The following is a 27,971-nucleotide window of genomic DNA, read 5'->3' as shown; positions in this document are numbered from 1 at the left end:
TTGGCCCTCCTGAAGTCTAGGGCTACCGCCTTGCTGCGGGTCCTTGACACCCTACGCTGGATGGCGAATTCCACACACACGTTAATGCAGGGATTTTAGTGCTAGATCTGCCCAGCCACTAGGAGGTAGGCCAGAGCCCAGACCCAGGACTCCTGGTTGCCTGCCTCTCCTCCTCCAGGGCTGGGCCAGCACCTGCTCCCTGATTCTGCTCAACTCCAGCTCTGTCTTTTTGCCGGCACTGTGGTGAAGTGCCTCTGTCACATGGCTACCCATCCCTGGCCATGCCCCTGTCCAGGGTGCTGCTGGCAGACCTCTAGGACCAGCTTCACAGGGACAGCCATGCAGGGACCCAGACAGCTCGCATGGGGGCCATGTCCAAGATGTCATCCTCGTTGAGCCTTGGGCACTCAACTGGACCCATGAGGCGGTGCACAACTTCATGGTGCTCTGGGTTGGGGCCAACATCCGGAAGCAGTTCACATGAGGGGTGCACTCAAACACCCACATTTATGAGGCTTATACAGCTGGGATGCATGTCAAGGCCAGTCCTGGATGGTTTGGTAGTGCCGCGTGAAGGCCAAGATCTTGCAAGCATGATCATGGGTGGCCATGACCAACTTCAATTGTCAGTTCAGTTGTGCCCAGAAGATCATGACCTTCATGAGGGAGCTGACCTGCTGTTTGGTGCCCTGGGAAACAGGCCACACCCCTGCAGGTGCCACCAGCAGGGGCAGCCTGCCCTCACCCTCACCCTGCGTGATGCCTCTGGTGATGCGTCACTGGAGGAAGAGACCTTGGGCCTTCAGCACCCCACCCCTCCCAGCTCCCCACCTGCTGCATTCACTGGCAGCTTGGAGACCCCATCCCAGTGGCCATAGGCAACTAGTAGGGGATCCCCCTGAGACTGGCTGCTCCCACTGCCAGCTTCTATGAGCACTCGCTGCTCGCTGCCATCACCACCATCACTGGCTTCTATGGGCAGACACAGCTGGGCAGGCACAGGCCTCTCACATGCTGAGGAAGGCATCAATCCTGGTGGTGATGTCCTCTTTGGCAGCGGGAGGTGGGGTTGTATACCGCTGCAACAGGCACCTCTCCAGGCAGTGATGGAGGTTGCAGGGTGGCCCAAGATTTTCCCCCATGCCATCATAGCTCAGGGTCCCAAACCAGGAGCACAGGTGTGCCCAGGGCACCAGCAGGATCAGCAGCAGCAGGGCATACCAACTCAGGCAACCCTCCACTTGCACAAACAGCTCATCACACACCACTCACAGCACATGCAGCAGGGGCATACTTGGGGCACAGCAGTGGCATGGAGGGGCATCCCCCAGTGGGAAAGGCAGAATCATGGACAATCCCTTGCCCCAGTTGTCTGGGAGCCCTGCATGCCCCGATCCTGGGAGCCGTGGGCTGGGTGGCAGCACAGCAGAGCACCTGGCCTTCAGGGAGCAGGGTGGAGGGGTGGGCAGTGGGGCCTGGAGTTGCAGCAACTGGTGCTGCCTGCAGCCTAGCCTGGCCCACCCTGGGATGGGGGTAGGGAAGGCAGGTTGCTTATGGCCAGCACCCAGTCGCCAGCCCCAGGGGAGCAAGCAGGGTCAGGGGGCTTGGCCAGTGGCTACCTGGGCCTAGCCCTGCCCAGACAACTTACCATGATCCCTAGGCACCAGTGCACAGCCAACCTCTGATCTGAGGCTGGGCAGCATGGGCCCCAGAGCAACTTATCTCTGAAATGCTGCAAACTCACACAAAAGGCTTCTGTCTTTTGCCTTTGCGGGGCCAACATCTAGATGCAGGAGAGAGGCTGCAGGGCCCTGCAGGAGTGCCACCTCAGGGTCACTGCTGCCCACTCCTGAAGCCGCCCAGATGCACCAGCTGCTCCAGCACCGCACCACAGACTAAACCCTCCTCTTCCAGCAGCTGGTGGCAGTGGTGGAGACCTGGGCAGCATGGGAGCAGGTATGGAAGCTGCATTGGCGGGAGCAAGACATCACCCAGGAGACTGCCCAGGAGGAGGCATGGGACCAGGCACAGCGGGAGCACTGGGCCTGGCTGGAGGCCCCGGAGCAGTGCTGTATGGAGCTGCTCCAGCAGCAACCGGCTAGCTACTACCAGCCAGTAGAGCCTACATCCAGGCCACTCCACACCAGGTACCAGGCCACAGCACTGCAGGGTCCCTGGGTCCCACCCACTGCCCCACAGCAGGCCCCCACTGCCTCCCACCTTCAGAAGCCTCTGCTGTTCACCTTATCCCCCAGGCCCATGGGGGAACTATCCATGGCCAGGGTGCAAGATGCTATTTATGCACCATAACTAAACAGTGCTTATGATTTCTGAAGTGGATGTCAGCCTGAACCAAAACATTTAGATACTGATTGAGTTTGAAAACAGCCCTCTTTGGGCCTATGGGTACACCGATGTAAGTTTTCATTCAACCTATTAAATAGCGAGATCCTAACCACTGTGTTCAGATTTGGCCTTAGTTCCAGCTTTTGAAATCACCTTCTCCCCAGCTCCCCTATTGAAAAATGCAATGAGGAAAGGAGTTTGATTCCAGTGTAAAAAAATGTTTATTTAACATTGCACAAAAGAGTTAAAGGTGGGACTTCCCAACTCATTGACACAGACCATGAGGTCTGCATACCAGGAACCTGAAGCATCTCTCAAGTACTGATATTCTGTGAATGTTAAATGAATGGGATCACTTTGAGCCATTTTTTAATTTCTCAGAACTCCAATGGAGACCAGAAAGAGTACTGAAGAAATGATTTTCTGAGCTATAAATAATGGTATCACTTACTTAGGCAAGAAACTGTTCTAAAAATGAATCAATAGCACTCCTTTTGTTACAAAACAAATAAATAAAATGGCAGGCCAGAAGCTGAGCCTTGGGTGCTCCAGCAGAGACATTTCAATTCACTGCTCTTTACAAGGGGTTTTATTTGACAGCAATTTGATATATAATATCTCAGCAACACAAGAGCTGAGGCAAGGAAGTCCTGTAGTCATTATTTTTTCACTAAAATATTATGATCAACTGTGCCAAGAGCTTTGCTTAGGTCAATAAAAATAGCTCTAAGTTAGTTGTTATTACCCAAAGATAACGAAATGTCATTAGTAACTTTAACTGAGTTGTAGCTAGAATCATGCCAGATCCCAGTTTGACAGAAAGATGCTGTTAAGTTCTAAAAGGTTAGGATACATGGAGGTCATGGGGAAAGGGACTTGGTAGTAGGGGTCTGCTGTGGGGCAGTGGGTGGGACCCACTGCCAAGAGAAAAAGCTAGACTTGAAATTCTTGAGGGAGCTCTCAGAGGCTGTACAGTCTAGGGACATGGTTGTCACGGGGGACCTAAATTACCCTGACATCTGCTGGGAGGAGCACTCAGCCAAATCCAACCATTCATGTAGGTTCTTGACCTGCATGCAGGACCTTCACCTAATGCAGGAGGCATATGGTCCCACTAGAGGGAATGCCTTACTGGACTTGGTGTTGGCTATGGGGGAGGACCTGGTAGGGGAACTGCAGATTTATGGTCACCTTGGGGACAGTGACCACCAATCAGTTGACTTCACCATACAGTGCAGGGTGAGTAAGATAACTAGTAGGGTGGAAGTGCTTTACTTTAGGAAAGCTAACTTCAGCGTGCTTAGGAGTCTAGTCAATGACGCACTGCAGGAGAAGAGTATTGGCAAGATGGGAGTCCAGGAAGGGTGGTCATTCCTAAAGGAAGTGATCCTTCAGGCACAGAGGGAGACTATCCCAGTATGAAGAAAAGGGGGAAAGGAGCCAAAAAACTTCCTTGGGGGTCAGTATCAATCTGGAAGGATGTGGGTAGTGGGGTCCCACAGGGTTCGGTCCTTGGGCCTGTATTCTTCCATATTTTCATCAGTGACTTGGATGTGGGTGTGAAGTGTACTCTGTCAGAATTTGTGGACAATACTAAATTGTATGGTGAAGTGCACACTCCAGAGGGTAAGGAACGGTTGCAGGCAGACCTGGACAGGTTAGAAAAGTCGGCAGTGCACAATAGGATGCAATACAACAAGGACAAGTGCAGAGTGCTGCACCTGGGGCGCAAAAATATCCAGCACACTTACTGGCTGGGAAGTGACCCTCTCAGCAGCACAGAAGCGGAAAGGGATCTCGGAGTCATAGTGGACTCCAAGATGAACATGAGTCGTCAGTCTGACAAAATCATCAGCAAAGCACAATCAGCAGATGCATGACAAATAGATCCAAGGAGGTGATACTTCCCCTCTATGCAGCATTGATCAGACCGCAGTTGGAGTACTGCACCCAGTTTTGGGCGCCATACTTCAAGAAGGATGTTGATAGTCTCAAGAGGGTCCAGAGCAGGGCCATTCATATGGTTAGGGGCTTACAGGACAAGCCCTATGGAGGAGAGAGTGAGGGACCTGGACCTCTTCAGCCTCTGCAAATGAAGGCTGAAAGGTGATCTTGTGCCCGCCTACAAATTCATTAGGGGGACGCAGCAAGGGACCAGAGATGCTCTGTTCACCCAGGCACCTCTTGTGGTAACAAGGAACAATGGTCACAAACTGACAGAGAGCAGATTTAGGTTAGATATCAGGAAAAACTTCTTCTTGGTAAGGGCAGTCAAAATTTGGAATGGTGCTCTCCCCTACCTTGGGGGTCTTTAAGAGAAGGCTGGATAGGCATCTGGCTGGGGTCATCTGACCCCAGCACTCCTTTCTGCCTAGGCAGGGGGTCGGACTGGATGAGGTCTCTTCTGACCCTAGCATCTATGAATCTATGAATTATTGAACCTAGATGATAAGTTTTCAGATGAAAGTTTTCAGATCCAATTATAAGCATCAGATTTAGTCCTTAGAACCATGTATAGATCTCAGAGTGATTAGAGTCTAAGAATTTATTCCTAATACTGGCCATACTTATGCAATTTCCTCATCCAAAAACAAACTTTTTATCAGAAACAGTTGAAGAAAGAAATAGGTTTAAATATCTATTAGGCTTGTGCAAAGTAGCAAGAATTCACTTTGGATTTGGATTCGGCTTAATCGGAGGGACAGTGATTCGAATCACTATACGAATTTGATTTGGCCAAATTGGATCCGAAGATCTGGTGCCACTTCAGAGATTTGGCCATAGACTAAACAGGCAGCAGTCCTCACCTACACAGCTGCCTTCAGCTGATAAGTCTGTTGTAAGCTGATAAGTCTGTTGTAGCGGGTGAGGGGGGGAGGAAAGGGGCATGGGGGAGAAAGGGATTGGGGCTGAGACAATCTGCCCCGCTGGGGCAGGGAGCATGGGACTCAGGGAGAGGTGTTGGGAGGGGCGCGATGCAGGCATGGCTAACTCCAGGCGGAAGGGGGCAAGCGGCAGCAGGGCAAAACCCCCACTCCTAGCACTGCCATGCCTGCATCCCATGCTCCCCAACACTAGCCAGGCAAGTGGCGGCAGCGCCCATCCCCCATGCAGGCTGGGTAAGTGACGGCAGCGCCTGTCCCCCCAGCACTTCCCCGCCCCAGCTGGGCAAGCAGCAGCAGCGTCCGCATCCCATGTCCCCCCACCCCAGCCTGTTTAGTCTATGGTCAAATCTCCAAACCAGCCCCAAATCTTTTAATTGGTCTCACAATTTGATTCGGATTCAGAGATTCTCCTGCCAAATCGGGCCGAATCTCCTCTGAATCAAATAGGCTACCAAAGCTTTGCACGGCCCTAATATCCATGAATGTTTTCAATTAAAGGCAGCACAATAATGCAACTTAATCTCCTCCTCCACTGCAAAAAATAAAGGTGAAAAAAAGATAAGATTTTGTGAACAAGTAGAAGAACTTGTCAGTGAATCATGGCAGTAGACAGTTTCATTATAATTAGGATGCCAAAGGAAATGAAGAGAAACAAAATGATCAGTCATAGAGAATTGAAAAGAATGCCAGTTAGAGCATTTTAAGACAATTACTCTGCTTTGATTGATGTGCTCCATTGCCGTACAATTCCACTGTCCACTACTTGCATTACTGAACTTCATGTAGTTCTGATTCTGTCCCTATTATGCATGTGAGCTTTTCCAGAGAAGCACTGTAAAGAGTGAGTCTATAATAATTGTATTAGGCTGGCTGGCTGGCTGTTTTAGGGATTCATATTGCTCTAACACTAGTGACACATAAAAATCAGTAGCAATAGTAAAGACCCCAAGTTTTCCTCCCCTTTGAATTTAAAAAATGCCTTGGGTAGAGTGTTTTCTTTGTTACCTCAAGGTAGTGTGTGTTGATTATACTGACTATTTCATTCATTTGATATGCTTTTTTTGCTCCAATTCATTTGCATAAAGTGTAAGTAAAAATTACCTCTACTACAGAAACCTAAAGGGGAAATAGTTGAAGGTCAAGAGGAAAATGGTGTAGCCTAGGAAGCTGTTGCTGGCATCCTTGACCTGCTTTAGAATAGGTAAATCTCTGTGGCAGACAGTTTTGTCAGGGGCTATAGAATGTTCTCTCCTCCTCAAGAGAATGTGTGTCTATGTGTGAGCATTCAAATAGATAGATTAGTGAAAAACTGGTGTCACAGAGAGAAGAGTCAGTCTATGTGTAGGTCCACCTGTCACCAAACAACCCTGATGCAATGGAATCCCTGGGCAAGTACAGAGCAAAGCCTGCTATGTTGTACAGAGTGTACATAAACTTGTCTGGGGCTGGCACACCCTGACAAACTCTAGCTTCCTTTTCTCCTTATCTGCACACAGGGAGTTACAGTGAACCATGGGATATAAGTAATGCAGGACATTTTGCATGTGTAGTCTTGCATCCCATGTTTTCTATAAGGCAAAAACAATGTTGAGTTATTTTGTGAGTAAGAACTGCATAATCCAGGGACCAGTAATTAATGGCCTGTAAGATGGATCCAGCCTGTGAAAAGGTTGGATTTGGCCCAGGATGTTTCAATCCAGCCCAGGGCAGCATGGGGAATTAGTGACATAAAGCTGGCCATGCCTCCCATTCTTTCTGCAGCACCTTCCTTTGCAGCCCTCCTTGCTGCTGTGTTGTGCCTGCACTTGCCCAACCCCTCTGTAGGGAAGGTAAGTGCAGCAATGGTAAGCACAGGCAGCTTGCACTCTCAGGGGCAGGGAAGGGGAGAAAATTTGTGGCCTGTAGGGCTGGGAGAAGTGTGGGCTCACATGCTCCAACCCACAGCAGCAAAATGTTGCTATATATGCCTCTAGCATATTCAAACCCTTTCTTTGAACACAAAGTATGTAAAAGGAGTTGATTTACCATTGTGTCACATTTAGAGGAAGAGGCCCAGAAGGTTGATCAGGAAAGTCTTCTCATCCAGAAAATGTTATAAAAGTGATGGCAATATATATACATTAAACCCTCTGAAAACTACTTATCATAGACAGATCTAATGTAGTGCTTACAGTAAGTGTTTGTGACAAAAGAAAATACTGCAAATCATGAAGTGCTCTATAAAGATATGCTCCCATAGATTAAAACTAAATCCACCATTATTGAACAGATGTTTTTAACAAGTAACGGCAAACTCCAAAGTTACTGAGCAAAACACATTTCTCTATATTCTCAGTCATGTGTAACAGGTGAAGAGCTAGAGGTTGCCATAATGCCCCCTAGTGGTCCCCTCAACCCTGCCTGGCTCTAGTCCTTGCCTCCCGGAGTCCCATCCTGGTTCCTTGCCTGCCACATGTTGCTGTAAAATTTGATGAAAGGAGGCTGTCCTCAGAGGCTGGTGTCTGTGCCAGTTCCTTATGTCCTTATGTCCCCTTAAAGGCTAAATTTTTGGTCTCCTTCTATCCCTACAGCCAGGCCCATGCCTTGCAGATGTTCCTCTATACACCATTCCATTCCTTGTAGAGGCCTCAGCCCTCCTGACTTTAACCTCCCTTTCTTCTGCAGGCCTCCAGCCCTGGCCCACTAATATGAGCCCAGCTCTCTCAACCTCAGCCTTGTCTGTTCTCTGCGTCTCTGGGCCCCTGTTTTCCCCACTCTGGGCCAGCCCTTAGCATCAGGGTGCCTGACCCCAGGCTGGGCTACCCTCACTGTCTCCATCCTCAGCTTTCTGGTTCCTTACCCCAGGCTGGTCTTCTTGTTTCTCCAGTCCTCAGCTCTCTGGTCCTTAACCCCAAGCCAGGCTGCTTGCCTCTCCAGCCCATAACCCTCAGGTCCTTGACCCCAACTTGGCTACCTAGTGCAGAATGCCCTACCCAGCACCACCTCCATGGCCTCCAGACCTACCCAAAAGCCACAACCAAGGTGCTCTGGTCGAAAGCCTAACACCCAACATAAACAAGAGCCCCTGCTTCACTACAAAAGGGTCTACCAGGTCTTGGTCTTTACTTCACTGCAGGGTCATCAACTCTCTTTAGCCTGCCTACACGTGCTCAGGGGTGGTGGGGGGCACATTTTAATTAGAGTGGTTCCTAGAGAGCTGCTCTAATTAAAATGTTTCATTGCCATCTGTCTAAGCCCCCATGGGTTTAAAAATGGCTGCTGGGGCACTTTATCTAAAACTCATCAAGTGAGGTTTAGATGAAGTGCCCCGGGAGCCATTTTTAAACCCATGGGGGCTTATACACATGACAATGAGGCCAAGCTGGAGTGTTTTAATTAGAACATGGAGAAGACTTGATTAATCAAGTCTGCTCCAAAGCGTTCTAATTAGAGCTCCAGGGAACATCTGCTAGTCCATCCACTGCAGACATCTCCCTCAGGAGCTCCTCTCTTAAGCATGCAGGACCTGGGTTTATGTGCCTAGAAGCCACAACCCCTTTTGGTCACATGCCTTCCCCAAGCCTGCACAGGGCTTACCGTGTCAGTCAAAGGCCAGCCTGCCTTCTTGCATCTGTGGCCCGGCAAAGCCAGCTGAGCTTGCTACATCTTCTTCAAGGGGCAGGAACTCCTGGCTCCCTGCCACAGTTACCTCTCCTCCCCCTCCCTTACACCTAAGTAACAGTGTCTGGGTCCCTTGTTACATCACATAAAAGGACTGCTATAAATGCTGAAAAAAACCTATTTTAATTGCTTTTCACATGTGATAGGAAGAATCAAAGCAGTCCTTAGACATAAGTTTTTCCTCTTTAACATTCTGCTTAACTATTAAATTAAAAACTGCTAATTGTTCTAACAATATCTGAAGCAAGATAGAACTTACTAAGTCACTGACATTTGGCTCCTCTGAAAAGGATTTATTTACTATTTAGTTACAGGCAAGACTTTGAAATGGCTTTTTCACCTTATTTTTGCATGAATGCAATGCTCATGAAAGCAAATGGATTGACAGTCTTGGCTAATAATTAATCTCTTTCTCCACAGAAAAGTCCAACTTTGGCAGTGCCAGTGAAAGTTCCCTCACAATTCTTGTGGACAACTAAAGATTTGAAGGACTACTTTGAAAAGTAAAAAGAATGCTTCAGTCCCCATTATAGGTCAGTCTATTAATGGTAATTGTGGTCTTGATTTTTGCAGTGAGGACTGTTTACCCTTCTATTAAAACCTGAATGCTTATTTCACATAGACCGCTGATCAACCAATAGTTGATAAGAACTTTCATCACAACTCTTGCGGACTCCATTTTAATTAGAGATCTAGAATGAAAAGGCGCTTTTCAGCCAGTTGTCATTAGAAATAACATTTTAATAATAAAAAAAATTAGATGCAATTAACTTCTTATATATTGTAAGAAATGGCTTTTCCTATGTGAAATTTCATGTAATTTGAAAAGAAAAATACTCTTAATTTAAGAATTATCCTCTTTAAAAGCAAGGTAATAGAAGCTTTTCTTTCAAAAGACTTTTGCTACAGCACTGCATTTCTCCCCATGGTTTATGCCAATTCTGACTGCTGTTGGCTTCATTTTGTAGGTTCAGTTACCTAATCTGAATATTTTTCATTGCAGAACCCTTTTTTTTGGTACTGAAATAGACACTGCACATGGACTTTCAGGAAGCCTTGATATGCCATCAGGAAAAAAAAAGACCAATAGACCTATTGGGGATACTACACTGATCCACTTCTGTCCTCACAACAGGATCCTAATGCTGAATGTAGTAGGAGGAAACATGAAATGCCTGGTCTTTCCTTCATCCACCTACAGAGAAGTGGCCTGTTTTTCTGTCTGGCCCAGTTCAGATCCATTGTAATTAATTACCAACATACTGAACCTGAACACATACTTTTGCTAAATAAAGTAAAACAGAGTACAGTGTGGACTCCAAAGAGACAAAAGGTCTTTCCAAAATAATAGAATTGTCTGAAAATATAGATGGTCCAGAACAAAAACCAAATACCTTTGAACCTTAAGGCATAGATTAATCTGTAACTGAAAACAGACAATGAAGGCATTATAATCAGGAAGTGTAAAAAGAAAGAAGACACATTTAAAAAGGCAAGACATCCTATGATTCATATTACTTTATTATTCACCAAATTAAAAGAGAGTAATTGCTTGTGATGTGATTAAGTCTCCAAAACCCATCCAAATGGAATTGCAGAATCATGAAATGTAGAGGATGGCAATAAGCTGGCCCCAACTGTGGTCAATTTGATCTTCATACAACGCAGAAAGGTGGGAGAAGCAGAAGGTGCCATTTATCACCTTTGCCTCATACATTCTGGAAGCAGCCAGGCACAACAGCAGTCCATGGTGTAAACAAGAGTAACCCCCGGGACTGCTCAGTGCCTACTACAATCCTTAGTGAAGTTGTTTGGTGCTCCAGCCCTGCCTTCTTCCTCCGTTGGCCACTCCCTCAGCTTGTCCCTGTGCCAAGGGCCCCAAGGAAGGTTAACATAAGGCCATTCTGTAGTGTAGGCCCTACATGACTAGGCACTTGCCCATCCATGTAGGTGGTTTCCCTCTTGAAATGACTAGTCAGGCCTGTGGTTCCTGTACACCCAAGGCCAATGCTGAAGGGCTGCATTATTGGGCAGACCATGTCCTACTAGTCAGTAGAATCTATGAACACAGGAACAACAGTATGTAGGCTGCCTTTTTATGTTTTGGAAATGAAGCTCCAAGTACTATTTTATCAGAATAACTCCTGCCTTAACTAAGATTGTGTGATCTTTACTCATGTTTAAGGAAAACAGGTTAATGGTTTCCACACAGTTCCACATTGTAACCCACGCCGACAATCATTACATGGAATGCAAGATAATATGATCAGCAACTTTTGCTTGAGACAGGCCCAGAGCTGAGTTACCATAAAAATATAAAATTTTCTCCCTCCATAAAAAAGAAATGGATGACTTTTCCAGGCCGTTACTATGGGGTAAACATAGTGAAGAATCAAAAGTATAAATACATATGCCAAACCTTGTTGATGAGCATCTTTAAAACAAAGCTCCTGGGGCTCTGGTGCAGCTAGGCCCTTCATGTCCATTCACAGAAATGTGTAACAAAAAATATTGGAAATGTCAATAAAGGCAAATTTGCCTCTAGTTCATCCATGGAATGTGGAGAAGTAGTCTTCTGACCAGATGCCATATAGTGCAACAAGATGAGGTAGAAGGGTAGATCCCACTTTGGAGCCAGTTCCGTCTCTGATGCCTGTATGCAATTACATTTAAAGTGAGTAGGAGTTAGGCATGCACTCATATTTTTAAGGTCAGAATATGGCCCACAACCACTAAATTAATGTCTAAGCAATGGGAGAACATTCCAATGGTTTGGATTTCTAGTTTGAACATCCCAAAGTTTAGCTGCTTTTCCATATTACAGTATTGGAAACTCTTGTATGTGTGAAACCTGAGTCTGAAGTCTCACAACAATAGGCCTTCTCAGAAGATTGTCTATCTTTCCCAGTTGTAGTAGGGCAGTAGATACCTCACCATCAGACTCTTTGATGGTAGCCTGGCAATTTGGCTAAAAGAAGAAACTAGGGTGAAGACATTTACATTAAAACAATAGCAATAATCAAGTCAACTGTGCATTTTAAGTCTAAAATGCAGAAAAGGTTTGATTTCTATTTCAGGTAACAATACAAGATGATTTCTTATCTTTTTTCCAAACAGTCACCCATTCCTACTCATAATGTAATTCAGTGGTTTAAAATGCCACTCATTACTTTGAATACATGGTCTTGCATTATACAGTGTCTTGTACTGTGAAAGAGTCTCATGTACTTCACAAGCTAATGAACAAATTACAGAGAGAGAGCCCTTCACCTAAATTGAAATGAAGCCCTGGAGTGCAAAAATACTGTTGAACAATGCAAACGACACTTTCACTACAACTTCGGACAGGAAATGAAACATTCTTTCTGAGAGCCAGATATTGGCCCAGTTTTAAGTACCCATGTGAAAATACAGAGAATTAAAGCATGCTCTCCCAGTCACTACCTCTGCACGGCTGCCTTAATCACTCAGGATATAGTGATGAAGAACTAGTTCTATGTGGCTCTTAGTACTTCCTTTTCCTAGGAAAGTTCAGGGAGTGACTAAAGTCTCGATTCTACCCCCGCAATGGGTCAGTTAATCAGGCTAAGGCAGAACCTATTGGAATTGAGCTGTATATACTGTGAGATTCTTTCAGATTATACCACCCTCTTGCAACATGGAAGGAGTAGAGCTGCGATTTGAGTTGTCAGGTATAATGGCTTTACACTTATCCATTTATCCAAAAAAAACATACTTCAGAGTGGCAATAAAAAGTAAAGAGAAGTCCATATTGCAGTTTGATTCTATGATTCCATAACTCATTTGCTTGCTTCAAATCCTTATAGAGTCTTAAGTTTTCAGCGTGCCTGATTTTATACCAGTGATGCAAGTCACATTGTTGAGAGAGAATAGAAATCAGCCTCCCAAGTGCAGGACTCCATGGGGTGTGTCTGCACAAGATGTATTAATGCACATTAGCCTAATTTAATGTGTATTAAAAATGACAAATTTAGGCTAATCACGTTGCTGCATTTGCAGGTATCAAATTTAGGCACGATTAGTTAAAGTACATTTGCGCATGGTTAGATATGACCTGGCATTAACTTTAATACTGGGTCTGCCCTGCCACTAGGGGGCCGGTCTGAGCTGAGCCCCAGGGCTTCTGTCTGGCTGCCTCTTCTGCTCCAGGGCTGGACTGCTCCCTGGCAGCCCCAAGCTGCAGGGTATAAAAGCAAGCAGCCATTTTGTGCCTTGGGGCACACATATACCAGCAGTCTGCAGGAGACTGCTCATCTGTGTAGCAGCCCAGCAGGCCCTGTGTGCCCCCCTGGACAAGACCTTAGCCTGTCCCCCTCCAGAGCTGCTGCTTGGCCACAGATGGGTTGCAAGAGGCTACAGCTTGCTGCACCCCTTGGCCAGCCCAGTTCCACCAAGGCTGCTGTCTGGCTGTCTCTGGCACCAGAGCCAGCACCTGCTCCCTGCTGCTGCTCACCCCCAGCTGTCCCCTGTGCTTGCAGGTCGTGTAGTGAAGCGCCTCCGTCATGCAGCTCCCAGTCCCTGACCATGCCCCTGCACTGGGTGCTGCTGGCAGCCATCCAGGGCCAACCATGCAGGGACAGCCACACAGGGGCCCAGAGACCTGGCACGGGAATCACGTCCACCATGTCCTCCCATCAAGCCCCAGCCCCACCTACATGTGCATGCCCATCCCAGCCACCCCCAAATGGACCCAGAAGGAGGTGCACGACCTCATGGTGCTGTGGGGCTGTGCTGACATGCAGATGCAGCTCGTGTGGCATAGGCACTTGAACGCCCACACATATGAAGCCATCTACAGGTAGGATGCATGCGCAAGGCCACTCCCGGACAGTGTGGCAGTGCCACGTAAAGGTCGAGGTCTTGTGGGCACAGTGGATGGCTGTGAACAACATCAATATTCTGTCCAGTCATGCCCAAAAAACCATGCCCTTTATGAAGGAGCTGACGGTACCCTGAGAGCCAAGCTGCAGGCTTGCGAGTGCCACCCGCAGGGACAGCCTGCCCACATGCACACCCCACCCTGATGCCTCCAGTGACATGTCACTGGAGGAGGGGCCTTTGGGGCTTCAGTGCCCCACCCCACCCTCCTCCCCAGCTGCTGCATGCACTGGCAGCTCGGGGAGCCCTGTCCACCAGCTGCCTGACCCTTGGCCCAGCCCCACATCCTGCCACAAGTTGCAACCAGACACACCACTGCTGGCCCCAGCAGCACCAGCTCCTCCCTGGGGCATCTCCTGGCTGGGCATGGGCCAGTCAGTGGAAGCAGGGTATGCAGGGAAGGAGCTGCTGCATGCTGCCCCTGTGCTGAGCACACGGCTCCTGGGCAGGGAAGGCCTGGCTAGGGATCAGAGCTTCCAAGATGCCAAATGCTAGCAGTTGGCTCTGGCTTCAACATGGCTGTCAGGTGCTGGTAGCCATGTGGCTGAAGGCTGGAGCTCCCCCTGGTGACCACAGGGGCACATGGCAGGGCTGAAGGGACTTGGGACTAACATTGGTGTGAAGTACAATAACGTTAGTCCCAAGCCCCTGCATGTGTAGCCCTGGCCTTCTGCCACCTGTGGTCAAATGGGGCTTAGCTTCCCCAAACTAATTTTGTGGTAGCTGGTAACAGCAGCACCACCATAGTGCCACCACCCTGCAGCACCATGCCCAGCACCCCCACTGTGCATTCCTCTGCCACCAGTGCATGCCAGCCCGCAATAGCCCTCAGTCCCCTGCCCCTCCCCTCACTAATATTTTCTCCCATTGCTACTGGTGTGGAAACCTGCCAAAAATTGCTTAATGCCCATTACATTTAGTCATGCTTACTTGCCTGTGTAAATGCACCCCATGTGTGATAAAAGTCTCAAACTGAAGGACATCAAACTAGTTTTGCAGGAAACTCATTTCTGTGGAATTCTTCTGATGCAAACAGCTTTTTCTATAACCCCAGCCTCATGATTCTTTACTTCTGATGTAAATAAGAAGGGATGTACTAATGAAATTTCTCAGCTAAGCATGATGTAGAGAGTTATTTAAGGGAACAGCAACAAGACCCTATCTGCTCATAGAAGGAATAATGACTACTATCTTACTAAAGCAGGGAATGTCAAAGGGAGATAGCTGACCTTTCAGATGCCAACACAGTTGTGTTAAGAGAAATCTCCTTTTACAGTGAAAAACCAGTCAAATGTCACTATGAACCATTCATTTTAGAATCAGTCAGAACAAAGTGCAAAGCTGTAGCATTTTTTCACACCAGGGCTTTAAAAAAAGTCTATTTTTCTTTTTCATATCCAACTTAGAGCAGTAGACCTAGCATGATAACTTGAGGCTCCCCAAGGCAAACCTGGCTGTAGCTGCTTTATTCATCTTCCTAGATTTCACATACTTTTATGTTTAAGGTTTCCATAAGACATGTCTATGCAAAGCCTCCCTTAGTGATCTAGATAACTGTCCATGCTGCGTCACATGCTCTTTCACATAATGATGGACACCTCCATTTGTGTTCAGTGTCATACATCACCAGAAATTAACTCTTTTTGCAGAAGAGAAATAGTTACTTGGTATTTGGGTTTGACCTTCTAATAATTTTAATTTGTGCCTGAAAGCATCTCCTCTGCCAGTTGCGGCAATGAAGCAAGCATAATGTCTGGTAACAACAATCTCCTGCACCAGTGTAACTTATATCTACTCCTGCTCCTTAAAAATCCCATAGTGCTTTTACAAGCTTGAGCCTTGTAGCCTGTACTCTGACCAAATTCCAGTTTGGATAACCTATGGCCCTGATTCAGAAAAGAACCTGAATACATGCTTTGGTCAATCCCCATTCAGCTACAGCAAGTGTACAGGTTCATAAACTCCTCGAACAGACTGGGAGAGAATTTTCATGGGGATGGCAGTGTGAGGACCGCCATAAGGCCTGCCCCTCAAGTCTTTCATGTCTTGGCATGGGGCCAAGGAAGGAGCCTGTAAGAGGCAGACTGTAGTGAGCAGCACTGTTGCAGTTCTATGCAGCTCTGAGTTCTGCAGTTCTTCATAGACAGCTTTGAGAAGGCCTAAATAATTGCTTTTCGAAGTGTAGGACATAACTTTTTGGGTGAGAGGGAGGCAGAAAAGACTAGCTGAGGATGTAAACAAACATCAAAACTGTTCTCCTGAGTCTCGTTTCTTATTTTGTTAATGAGTAAGACTTTAGCTGTTATCATTTCAGAGAAAACCTTCAAAATGTGAAGTGAATCTTATTAATGTAGAGAAAGCTGCCTGAATTTGCAGACAGCCTGAAATAATAGTTCCTATATGTGAACAGTAGAGCAAATTCAGATACCAGTGAAAACATTTCAGATGTCAACCTTGTTAACAAAGCAGATCAAAAGAAATAAAATAAAAGTATTGTATTACTATGAAGATGCATACCGGCTTTCCCCAAAGCATGTGTTTGGGGTGTCAGATAAAAAGGAGAAATGTGAACAGGAGAAGATGTATAAATAAAGCATCATCGCAAGTAATATGGTTCTAGTAAGTACCAATGCCAGTGACACGGGCAGGAGTAGGGGAGGTGGTTCTGGAAGCTATATTTAGAGTTTGAGGAGAGGCTTAAGTCCAAGGCCTCTGATAATTTTCTCATGGTTCCATGGACAAAGTGGGAGAGGAAAGAAGGGACAGAGAGTGCTGTAGTTGGTGATGCCTTAAAATCTGTAATACTATAGTTAGTGGGTTCAAGGGTGGAATATACTATTGGTTTAAGTCTATATAAGGAAGAGCTCAACTTTAAAGCTTGGCTTAAAACCACTTTTACCCTTCATAAAACCTCATGCAGAGTCTAAAGAGTCTCTAAAGAAACAGTGAACCAACAATATTAGAGAGGCTTTTGACATGAGACAAAATTCGTGTTTCTATCCTGAGAGGAAACACATCTGCAGGTGTGGGTGGGTACTGTAGGTACACTACATGGGGATATAAATAGCCTAAAAAAATCTTGCCAAGGACTAATGATATGGTACCCTGTTGCTAACACTGATGTGCTGCTTACAGTCTCTGTGTAATCATTGTTCCAACTGATCCTTATGAACTCTTTTTTGAAGGCTTAAAAATGTATACAAATTAAAAAAACTGACATCATGTAATTCTTCTTTTGAAACCTCCTACAATGTGGATCTAGTTTCCTGAGAAGTCCATTCTAAAGTAAATATGATAGAAATAGCTAGACCAATTGAAAGCTGTCAAAACAGACACTTCCGATTATTTTACCGCAGACTTCTCTGCTGAAAATATCCTAGTCTTAAAATATCTTGAGCAAGGCCTGGAGGCTAAAAGAGAAACGTTTTTGTTCTCTTATCATTATAAGTGGTGGTCCCTGTCCTTCGGTTAATAAGCACCAAATTCACAGAACAAAAATCTATAAAACAAGGACAAACTAAAACAAAGACAAAGGTATCCTGAAGACTCATACTTACATTTTACTAGGACTGCCATTATGAATGTAATTATGCTAATACTAATACAAATTATGGTAATTATTGCAACTGTTTCAATAATCAAAGTTATAACTAAGTTTTATAACTATAAGATTTCTAGTATGCTGATGTTATGAGATACCATCTTATGTTTACACACATGTATGAAAACTGTTTAAGGGATATTCTTCTTCTTCTGGGCAGTTTTTTTCAGTTTTTACAAAGGTAGATGTAATTCATAATAAAGGAGCCAGATTGTAAAGAGCCTTTTATTATTCCTATGGACACGGCAGTCTATTTTTTCTATAACATATTGTACTAGGAGATCTATTCTGGGTTTTCAGACAAATTCTGAGCCCATTTCCACATGCAAAGATTAGTGTGCAATTTTATACCCAACTTTGCATGCATTACAGCTGTTTCAGTAGTCTTTTCTAGTGCTCAGCTATGTGCCAGGTAAGTCATAGAAGACAAAGAAAATAGCTACTTATATAATAGAAGATTGAGAGACGACTTGACTACAATGTATAAATTCCAGGAGAGAATGTCAGGTATTTTATTTTAGGGATATTTAGTCTAGTGGAAAAAAAAACATAACTAGAACCCACGGCTAAACACTAAACCCAGGTAAAGTCACATTAGAAATAAGGGTTTTTTTTAAAGTTGTTTCTGAGGATGACTAACCATTAGAATAATTAGAGTAATGGGTGTGGTAGTTTTACCATCTCCAAATATCTTCATATCAGGCATAGCTGCTTAGATGTTTGCCTAAAGAAATGCTTTAGGCAAACACAAGTTAGTATTCAGGCAGATGGAAGTTGTTGGGCTCAATACAGGGTAAAATAAGGGTATATAATATACAGGGAGTCAGACTATATGATTTAATGGTCCTCTAAAACTCTGAGTTATACTACCAGCAGTCTGAACACTTCTATAAAGAAAAACAAAATCAGTCAATCTCTTACTTTCTCCCCACTAAAATAAATTAGATTTGATCTTAGGGTTTTTTTAAATAATGGTATTATGACTGGTGTGAGAAAGATGAGTCAATGAAATGAGTTTTATGAATCTGGAAACTCAGGTTATTGGCCCATGTTTTTGAAAATTTAACCTTGAGGGGCTGGATGGCAGCCTTTAAACCCAATTTTGGCTTCATCTACTGGAACAAGGCAAATCTTCTGAGCCATCTGTTGTGTGCATTTGTGTTTAATAGAGCTCTCCCGTGCCCAAAGACAGAGGGGTTAGTTTGATCAAAAGTGGGTGGAATCTCTAAGAGCATTCTCCTTTAATCTTTCTTTTCTTGGAAGACCTTTATCTCTTCTTATTCTGCCTGTTTTTAGCATCTTATGTTGCCTCTGTCTCTTTCTGTACAGTATTTTCTGCCTTTACTCTTTCTTCTCTCTTTGTCAAAATATTTCCTCTTCAGTCCCTTTTCTTCTGGCTCCATTAATGGGTGTTGCTAGGTTTTTCTATAGGTGAAGTGAAATCTTGAAACACTCTCCCCAGCACACCCATATGTGGGGACCCCCGTGATGGGGTGTGCTGTGCTAATGTGCCATGTGTGGGTGGAGAGCTTTTCAGCTCTCCCAAGCAAATGGCAGCCTGGAGGGATCTCCTTTCCCAAATCTGTGCCTGTACTCCAATTCTTTCTGCATTTTTACCCATGTCTTCTGCAGCTCACTTTCTCTCTCTGTCTTTCACTCTGGGCACAGACAGAAGTGCAGGTCCCCACTATAACTCATGGCACTTCACAGGAAATGCCATGTGTTACAGCAATCCCACGGACCTAATAGACATTTGCTGTTGTGTCCTGGGGGTTGGAGGATTGAGCTGCAGTTTAGCATAGCTGTGAGTCTGCAGCCACTCCCCCACAGTCCTGCCCCTCCCAGCCCCTGCTCTGTCTTCAGAATGAGAAGTGGGGAAAGGAGCAGAGGGAACTCATTCTGGGGGTTGCCCAGCCAGCGCCCACCTGGTGGGGGGCGTTTTCCTGGTGCTGTTTTCCAGTCCATTGGGCTCCAATCTACCTGCCCCACCCTCCAGTGCTGGCTGGGCAACTCCCAGAACAAGCTTCCTCTGCTCCCACCCTCCCATTCTGAAAACAGTACCAGAAACAGGGCTGGGCTGCATCAGCCCAGCCTTCCTCCTGGCACAGGCAGACACAAGTTAATGAAGGCACTCCACTTTGGGGTGCCTTTATCTGAACCCTCATGTAATGAGGGTTCAGATTGTCACGGGACTGGGCCCTTTTAAAGCACTCTGCAGCCATGCTCTTCTGTAAGGGCATGGGTATAGAGCACTTCCAGTGGCCGATTGTGTGGCAAAATGTCACTTGTGTCAGTGCACTCTATACTCCAGCCCTTTCTGTCTTTATCCCTCTCCCCTTCCTCTTTATTTCACTCTTCTTCATTTTCCTATCACTTCCTATCCTACCCTCAGTTTTGGCAGCATCACTTTCCCCACACTCATTCTTATCTCTCTGTTCCCTTTTAACTCATTCCTCCTGAATTCCTCACACCTTGGAAAAACTGGCCAGAAGTCAGTGGTAGACTTGTTCCCTGTTCACCACAGGGAAAAGAATTTGGCAGGGACCTGTCTCACAGAAAGGATATTGGGATATTACTTCTTCACCCTTCCGAATAGTATCTAGGGCATGTGTAAGTGTTGTTGGCTGCTGCTATCTTAGAGCTTCTTCCTCCACAGGTACCGAAGTTGTGGCTCTCCTACCTTGAGTACGTTCCAATATATTTTGATATTATGGCATACCATAAGGAGATGGTGCCCCAGTGGGTCTCCCTCACGTAGAAACGTTGTAGTCTCTGGACTGCAAGCAGAAAGAATTGGCAGCTGCTGCTTATACCACCACCCTAAATTAATCCACCCTGAGTCTAACTTTGACTCATTGGCTAGCTTGGGCCCACAAGCATTGCTAGGCAGCCCTGAGTAAATTGTGGAGCTCAACATCTTCGCTATGTAGTACAGCTGCCCTGACATATGCTCTTCACAATGTGTATGTGTGGAATATTTGCTTCTCTTTTCCCCTTCTGGAATGAGGTCAAACAATATATTTCTTTGTATTTTGTGCCTCTAGAAGAGGGACCAAACGGTGACCAAATATTTCCTGTAGGCTTCTAAATAAATGCATTAAAAAAGAGGCTTAAGAACTAAAACTATTAAGAATAATATGGATGAAAGACAAAAATATGAAGAGGTGTAAGAATTGTGCTTCGTTTCCTATCAGGTTAATTTGTGGATCTTTGCAAACATAGATGCATGACAGGAAAGACAAAGTATGGAGAGCATATAATAATGTCACCTAAACCTCCCTCACCCACACACTCCTTCTCTGACTCATACACAGTCTCACTCCCTGGAAGAAACTGCTTAAAGAAACCAACACACAGCAACCCACCTCTTCCAGATATAGGGAATATGCCTCTTTGATCTTATCCTACTATGCAACCCTCAAATCTAGATCGAGGGTTAGGGGAAATAGCATTCCCCAGTAGCGATTCACTCTAACTCAGATATTTTTTCTTTTAAAATTGTATCAAGGGCTTCCTCTGGCCTCAAAATATTCTATAGGCACCTTGAGAAGTAGGAATCAGGATAGGTTAATTATATGTTATACATTATATCAGTTTGTGTACCTTGCTATGCCCACTTTTTTCTTGCTCAAGCAAGTGCCATCCCACCACGTATAAAGAAAAAGCTTAAGTGGTCAGATAAATATGTGCAGTATCTTGCCACTTAGTTTGAGCATAGTAACATTTTAACTCATGAGTGAGTCATTACTAAGCCCTTTTTATTGGATCAGATTGTTTTACATTAATCATCTGACCAGATTATTTCTGCACAGTAGGATGTCCCTGAGCCAGCTGCACATTGCCTGGAAATTCACAACTGGAATGATAACAATCTTTTTATATGACCTCTAAGGGATATTTTTTTTAATACCCAGGTAACAGCTAATAATATTTAAAATATATAATGATATGTTTGATTATAACATCATAGATACAACCTGAAAAAGCATCTATACAGACTTTTAAAATTGACCAACAAGTCTTAGATATACTTTTAAATTGACCAAAGAGCCTTTAAAGACTGATTTATCTTTCTAGTAACTGCACTGAATCAGTTTCCTGTGTTTTTTTAAAAACCAGGTGTGTGGAGCTCTTTTTTTCTTTCCCTTTTAAAATTAAATGAAATGTTTAACTAACACCTGAGTTTACTGACAGATATTGTCCATGGCCCATTGCTTACCCAATGATTTGTGAATCAGATCATCCTCTGTCTTCAGCTAATCTTTATGCTCCATATGCATGGACTAGGGACAGCTGTACTCTGTGCATTTGGTAGAGCAAGCTAAAATTGGGGACCTGAAAATCTCTCTTTTACTGGCCTAAGTGCTGACTGAGAGCATTGTATAGAGAAATCTATCGTAGCCCAAGGAAGGGTGCATTTTAGGCACTATACCCACACATCAAAGGTGAAATCCTGGCTCCATTGAATTAATTGGGAACATTTCTATTGAGTCCATGAACCCATGTTTCAACCCAGAACTCCCACTAGAGGGGCACATCTACACAAGATATTTACTGCAGAGTAGACTAGTTAGTTCCACAGTAAAAATCTTGTGTCTACACATGTGGCCTTATTAGGCCGCAGGAAACTAATCAACTCAGCAGCAGGGTGGTACTTGTAAATACAACTACTAACCTGCTGTTGAGTTTTGCAGTGCACGTATAGATGTTGATATGACTCACTGGAGCACAAGAGTGCTTTAGCGTGGGGACTACCTGCCACCTAGCCCCACACTAGAGCACCCTTGTGCCCCAGCCAGCCCCTCTGCAGCACACTGAGCCAAGTTGGGACAATCTAGGGCTGGCAGGCTAACCCCAAGCCCCCCTGACAGCTGAGGCTGCTCCGACAGGGCGTGCTACAGTCCTGGGTGCATGTTCAAATGGCACACCTGGGAGCAATAAAACTCTAGCACAATAAACACCAGAGTTTATTGCTTTCAATTAATTGCGCATATAGACATACCTGAGAAGTACTACTCCATGTCATCTCTAGTAGTGGTGAGCAGCTGAGGACCACAAGCTGGCCTGTAAGCATCAAGCATGGATGCACTATGACAAACACATCAGCTTGCTATCATTCATCTTTTGTATGCCTGTTTCCAGTTTATCAGGCTAAGAAATCTAAATCAGTGAACAGCAGTACATACCCTAGTAAATACTCAACAACTTCCATGCTCCAAGATTATAAGTCTGCAAAATGATTTTCAGACAACCAGCACCATGAAGCATAATTGACTTCTTCCAGTACTTGTGGTTTTGTTTTCTTCTTTTTCTTTAGAATCAGAAATACCCTGGAAGCTACAGGTCCTTGGCCTCAGAACACTTCACTTCTGGGTCTACCTTAAGGCTAGGGACTTGGAAGCTGTGGGCTTCTCTCCCTAAGGCATTTCAGTTGGAAAGCTGCCCCAGGAAGGCTCCTCTGGGCCCTCTTGTCAATTCCACAGCCAGCACTGGGAGTGAAACTGATACGAATGTCACTGAATAGCTATGGAGTCTGAGGAGGCATTGAAAAATATTTCAGTCTGATATAAACTTGGCTTTGGCAGAAAATAGTTGACCTGTCCTGCTCCTGACAATCCATTGCTCTGTTATTTATTTGATTTATATACCACCCTTCCCAACAAAGACTCAAGGTAGCTTGCAATAAGAGACACATGTCTGAGAGCTTGTGGTAGTATAGATGACATTTAGGTCCTATCAAAGAGAATCAGAACTGTCCTTATTTTTCTTTGACTTTAAACAGATAAACTTGGAAGATGATAGAATCCCATTGCCAAGATTAAAATGAATAATAGCTGGGCTTCCCCTTCTCCAGTAGCAGGTTGGGGAACCTAAAGAATGCTATCATGACCATGTGCAGAGGGGTTTTATGTAATGTGAAAAGGAAATTTATCCCACAGAATCCTCTCCTTATAATTTTCTGCCCTCTGCACAATCATCTGATCATTCTTTCTAGAAATCGGGGCATGGTGCAAAAACTTGTTTCACAAAGTTTATATTTGACACCACAAACTATGCACAAATTAGATCCTTCTACACACATCTGCTTATTTGTTCTGTTATGAATCATAATACTTAATATATAAAACCCCTCATTCCATTGAGCAGCCACTCGCGTGGCTTGTTCAGAAGCGTTCTACCTTTGATGTTCAAGCAGCTGGTCATATACTTAACTATATGATATGATAATTAATAACAAGTCAGTTGTGTAGTATTTTATACATTCAAAGCACTATACAAACATAAATTACCTTCTGACTTTAGGTTTAACTAATATCTACTTAAATATTGGGTGCTACTTCCTGTATATATACACTTATTTAAAAAGATTAGTGTGTATAACATTACCTAGAGCTGGCATCTGTATTGTCCTCAGAGTATAAAAGTTTGAAAATTAAGAGGGTCTTCCCTCTTCTTTTTCTTGTCTTTACTTTACAAATATCAGGTCATGCCAAGTCATGTTGTCTTTGGTTTGCTGAAGTCCTATGTATTATAGTAGGAGCTTCAGGCTGCCAGTACTTTTGAAAACCATATGCTCCAAGTACCCAAATATGGATTTAGGAGCCTAATTTTAGGCATCCATTTAAAAAAAAATCTTGGACATTTGTTGCCCAACCTGTTTTGCATTCTTTTCATCTGCCAGGAGCAGATCCGGGAGGTGTGTACTGGTCCAGTCACATCCCCCTTCCATTGTGTAGCTCTCCAAAAGATATGCCAGAGGCTGCAGGAAAAGGGGCCAGGCAGGGAACATGGGTAGAAAGGGAAGTTCTACCTACCATTAACCCTGACCCTGACTGAGCTGGCTTCCTGTGCAAAAACTCCCAACAGCCCCTGGTTCGAGCAGGGGAGGAGTGGCCCTGAGGTTCCTTTCACTCCTGGCTCAGCCAGGACAGCTTCAGCAGCAGGTGGGTCCCAACATCCTGCTCCTGTTCTGTCCCTGGTCCCCCCTCCCCGCAGCAGTAGCATAATGAGTGGTGGGCAACTGGGGCATGAACTCCATGCACTAAACATGGTAGGGTGCTGGAATGGAGCGGGTGGGGCACTGGAGTGAAAGCAGGGGGCAGGACTCCGCACAGGCTCACCCGGTGACTATTAGCTCCAACCAGCTGGGCAGACCAGAAGTAGGTTTCCCCTTGAAGTCTTAGGGCCTTGTTACATGTTACACTATGAGCTGCCCAAATGTTGATCAGCTTAGTGCTAGCTTGCAGTCACACATCAAACTTGAGCAGCACATGTGGGGAGTGGCCACACCTTAATGGAACAGGAGCTGAGTAGTGCAAATCAGAGATAATCCAGCCCTGGAGTGGCATAACTTTGAGCTGCATAGTGAGTGCTTTTGTTTACGGGTGGACAATTCCAGGGGCTAAGAGCTTCAGGAGCCACCCAAAATTAATGCGTAAAAAGGCATTGATCTCCCTCTCCCCTTGCTGTGCAGCCAACGGCTACTGTTAATCTTTTTGCAGCCACCACTGAATGAAGGCATTTGCAGCCACAATCCACATGAAAGTAAGACTCTGCCTCCCCTGTAGTTATTGAAGTTCTAATGCTCCCTAATTTAGAAGAGCTGGAAATTTTGAAATGGACCCTCAGTTAGGTAACAGTCAGTTGCTTAGAGAGGCTAAAGGACTACAGAAGCTTGCTTACTGCTTCACAATAAAACTTGCTTCTGTAACCCGTTTTTTTTATATATATATACACACACACACACACACATACACATATACATATACGCACACATACACACACACATATATATATACGCACACATACACACACACCCGTGTATACACACACACACCCGTGTATATATATATTCATAGATTCATAGATGTTAGGGTTGGAAGGGACTTCTACAGGTCATTGAGTCCAACCCCCTGCATAGGCAGGAAAGAGTGCTGGGTTCAGACGACCCTAGCCATATGCCTATCCAACCTCCTCTTGAAGACCCCCAGGGTAGGGGAGAGTACCCCCTCCCTTCGGAGCCCATTCCAGACCTTGGCCACTCCAACGGTGAAGAAGTTCCTCCTAATGTCCAGTCTAAATCTGCTCTCTGCTAGCTTGTGGCCATTATTTCTTGTGACCCCCAGGGGCACCTTGTTGAGTAGGGCTTCACCAATTCCCTTCTGCACCCCCAGGTTGAATTTATAGGCAGCCACAAGGTTGCCTCTCAACCTTCTCTTGCAGAGGCCGAAGAGGTCCAGGTGCCCTAGTCTCTCCTCATAGGGCTTGGCCTGCAAGCCCTTAACCATACGACTGGCCTTTCTCTGGACCCTCTCCAGGTTATCTACATCCCTCTTAAAGTGCAGCGCCCAAAACTGCACACAGTACTCCAACTGCGGTCTGACCAGCACCCGATAGAGACGAAGTATCACCTCCTTGGTGCTGTTTGTCATGCATCTGCCGATGCACGATAAAATGCAGTTAGCTTCACTGGTGACTTCGTCACACTGACGACTCATGTTCATCTCGGAGTCCACTAGGACTCTGAGATCCTTTTCTGCTTCCATGCTGCTGAGCAGGTCATTTCCTAGGCAGTAGGTGTATACACACACATATACATACACACACACACACACACACACACACACACACACACACACACACACACAAACACACATATACATACATACACACACACCCCAACAATTTGAATAGAATTTACAACTGCAACATTAGGTGAATAATTCCACCACACTGGGTGGTCCCACTTGCATCAAACAACCTCAGTGTTTACATTTACCTGGTTATAACCCTTTAAAACAGTTCCCCCCACCACCACCATAACCCAGGTTGATTTCCCCCTGGTCACAATCCCCTTCCCATAACAATAAATGGCAACACAGCTATAACTATGTTCCACCACTAAGTGACAAAGGCAAGGCTTCTGCTGCTCTGGGGAAAGTGGACTCTAGTCTTTCTTGGTAACTCAGCAAAAGAAAGTCTCCAATCAGCCACTGAAGGTAATAGGCTTCTTTTCTTTAATTTTCTTCTGAAAAATACACCTCCTGCAAACAATGTGGGTTAAGTGTCCCCTCACATGCCCATGCAGATTTGGGATTCTCATAGCCTGCTCCCTCTCTGGGCTGTCTGTCTCTCCCAGCACCTCCATATGCAAACAGGGAATTCCCTCTGTAGGTCTCTATTCCTGCAGTACAAGCCTTTCCAGCCAAAACAGAGGACTTCTCTCTACAGGTCCCCAACCCAGCAGCTTCTCCAACCTCTCAGTTAGATTACCAACCCCTCCCCACACTTTCTCTGGGTACCTGTGTCCCTAAGTGTACAGCTCCAACCCAGGTGAGGAATCAGCTTCTCCTGGGGTGACTCAGGCTGTCTTCCATCCTGATATCTGCTTCCCAGCAAGCCTCAGCTCCATTTCCTCTGCCTGAGGGGGAGGAGGGGCTGAGTCTCTGCCCCTCTCTCCAGGCTGATGTTGCTCTCCTCCAGCTTCTCCCCAGCTGCTTTCCCTCCCTCAGCTTTTTATGGCTTCATAGTAGTCAATTAGAGCTCTGGGTTTGCAAGGCCGGCTCTGTCACAGTTCAAGTGCTCCAGTAAAAAGCATGCATTGTGCACAGCATCCCCTCTATTTGGAAAAGTTATTGCACCCTCTGCAAAGGTTTTGCTGCCTTTCTTACAAAGTTCTTAGGTGCAGCTCACCCACTCAGCTTGCAGCCAAGCAAACCTTTACAGTTTTTATATTTAGTTTTTCTCATTTATGCCTGACTGTCTTCACTGAACCTGGCATGGGTGACTGGTGCCTCCTGAGGCTGGGGGGACACAGTTTGTCGGTAGCAGCATCAACAGCGGGGTGGCGAGTGCCAGCCACCCGCATAAGCCGGCAGCGGCAGTGGCAGCAGCTGGGGGGGATGGCGAGCGGTGACCGCCCGCAGAAGCTGGTGGCGGCAGCAAAGGTGGGGGTGGCAAACGGCGACCACTCACAGAAGATGGTGGCGGCAGCAGTGTGGGGAGGTGGCAAGCGGCAACTGGAGAAGCCAGTGGTGGCCAGTCTCAGGGGGGGTACTTGCCCTCCCCATGCTCCCCCACCAGTCGCTTATGGAACCTAGTGATCACTGTGGCGGGTGCAGGGACCCTACCTCAGGAAAACAGCTGGGTATTCGTATCGCACCGCTGTTTCCACCACGTAAGGCGGGCCAGTAGGGGGCGCTCCTGCGTTGAGCCACCCACCTCCCTGCGCCCGACCACCTGCCAGGCTCTGAATGCCTCCCTAGGGGCGCCTTATGTCCGGCCGACCCCTCTCCCGGAGCACGCTCGCTAGTCTGGGGGTAACATGCTGCCACCACCCCAAGAGTGGACTGTCTCGGCCCTGTATCCTCGGGGAAACACAGGCCTAATAGTCCTATGGGTACTCGACCCAATACAGGCACTTGGGGTACTTCCCCAAGTCCGGGGGCAAAAAGGAAAGTCTCCCTTAGTCCACAGACCTAAGGGGTCTCTTAGGCATAATTTAGACCCACCCCTCAATAAGTCTCCCACACCAGTCAAAAAGGAGAACTTTATTGATTACAGGGGGTAGGGTAAACTAG

The 27,971-nt window shown here is 45.8% G+C and overlaps 2 long non-coding RNA genes across 2 annotated transcripts; one reads left to right on the top strand and one right to left on the bottom strand.

Moving 5' to 3' along the window:
- The first annotated feature begins 1,868 nt into the window (after nucleotides 1–1,868).
- Nucleotides 1,869–9,809, top strand: LOC109302662. The gene is made up of 3 exons (XR_002098886.1): nucleotides 1,869–1,956; nucleotides 9,312–9,394; nucleotides 9,514–9,809. It is a non-coding gene; the product is annotated as an uncharacterized LOC109302662 (long non-coding RNA).
- Nucleotides 9,810–10,391: 582 nt separating this feature from the next.
- On the bottom strand, nucleotides 10,392–12,820 carry LOC109302663. The gene is made up of 2 exons (XR_002098887.1): nucleotides 11,743–12,820; nucleotides 10,392–11,544 (listed from the first exon to the last, which is right to left on the bottom strand). It is a non-coding gene; the product is annotated as an uncharacterized LOC109302663 (long non-coding RNA).
- Nucleotides 12,821–27,971: the final 15,151 nt, after the last annotated feature.

This window comes from Gavialis gangeticus, unplaced genomic scaffold (assembly GCF_001723915.1).
Source record: "Gavialis gangeticus isolate Ggan-Ray unplaced genomic scaffold, GavGan_comp1, whole genome shotgun sequence".
NCBI classification, from domain to species: Eukaryota; Metazoa; Chordata; order Crocodylia; family Gavialidae; genus Gavialis; species Gavialis gangeticus.
This window is presented reverse-complemented; position numbering and strand designations above follow the sequence as displayed.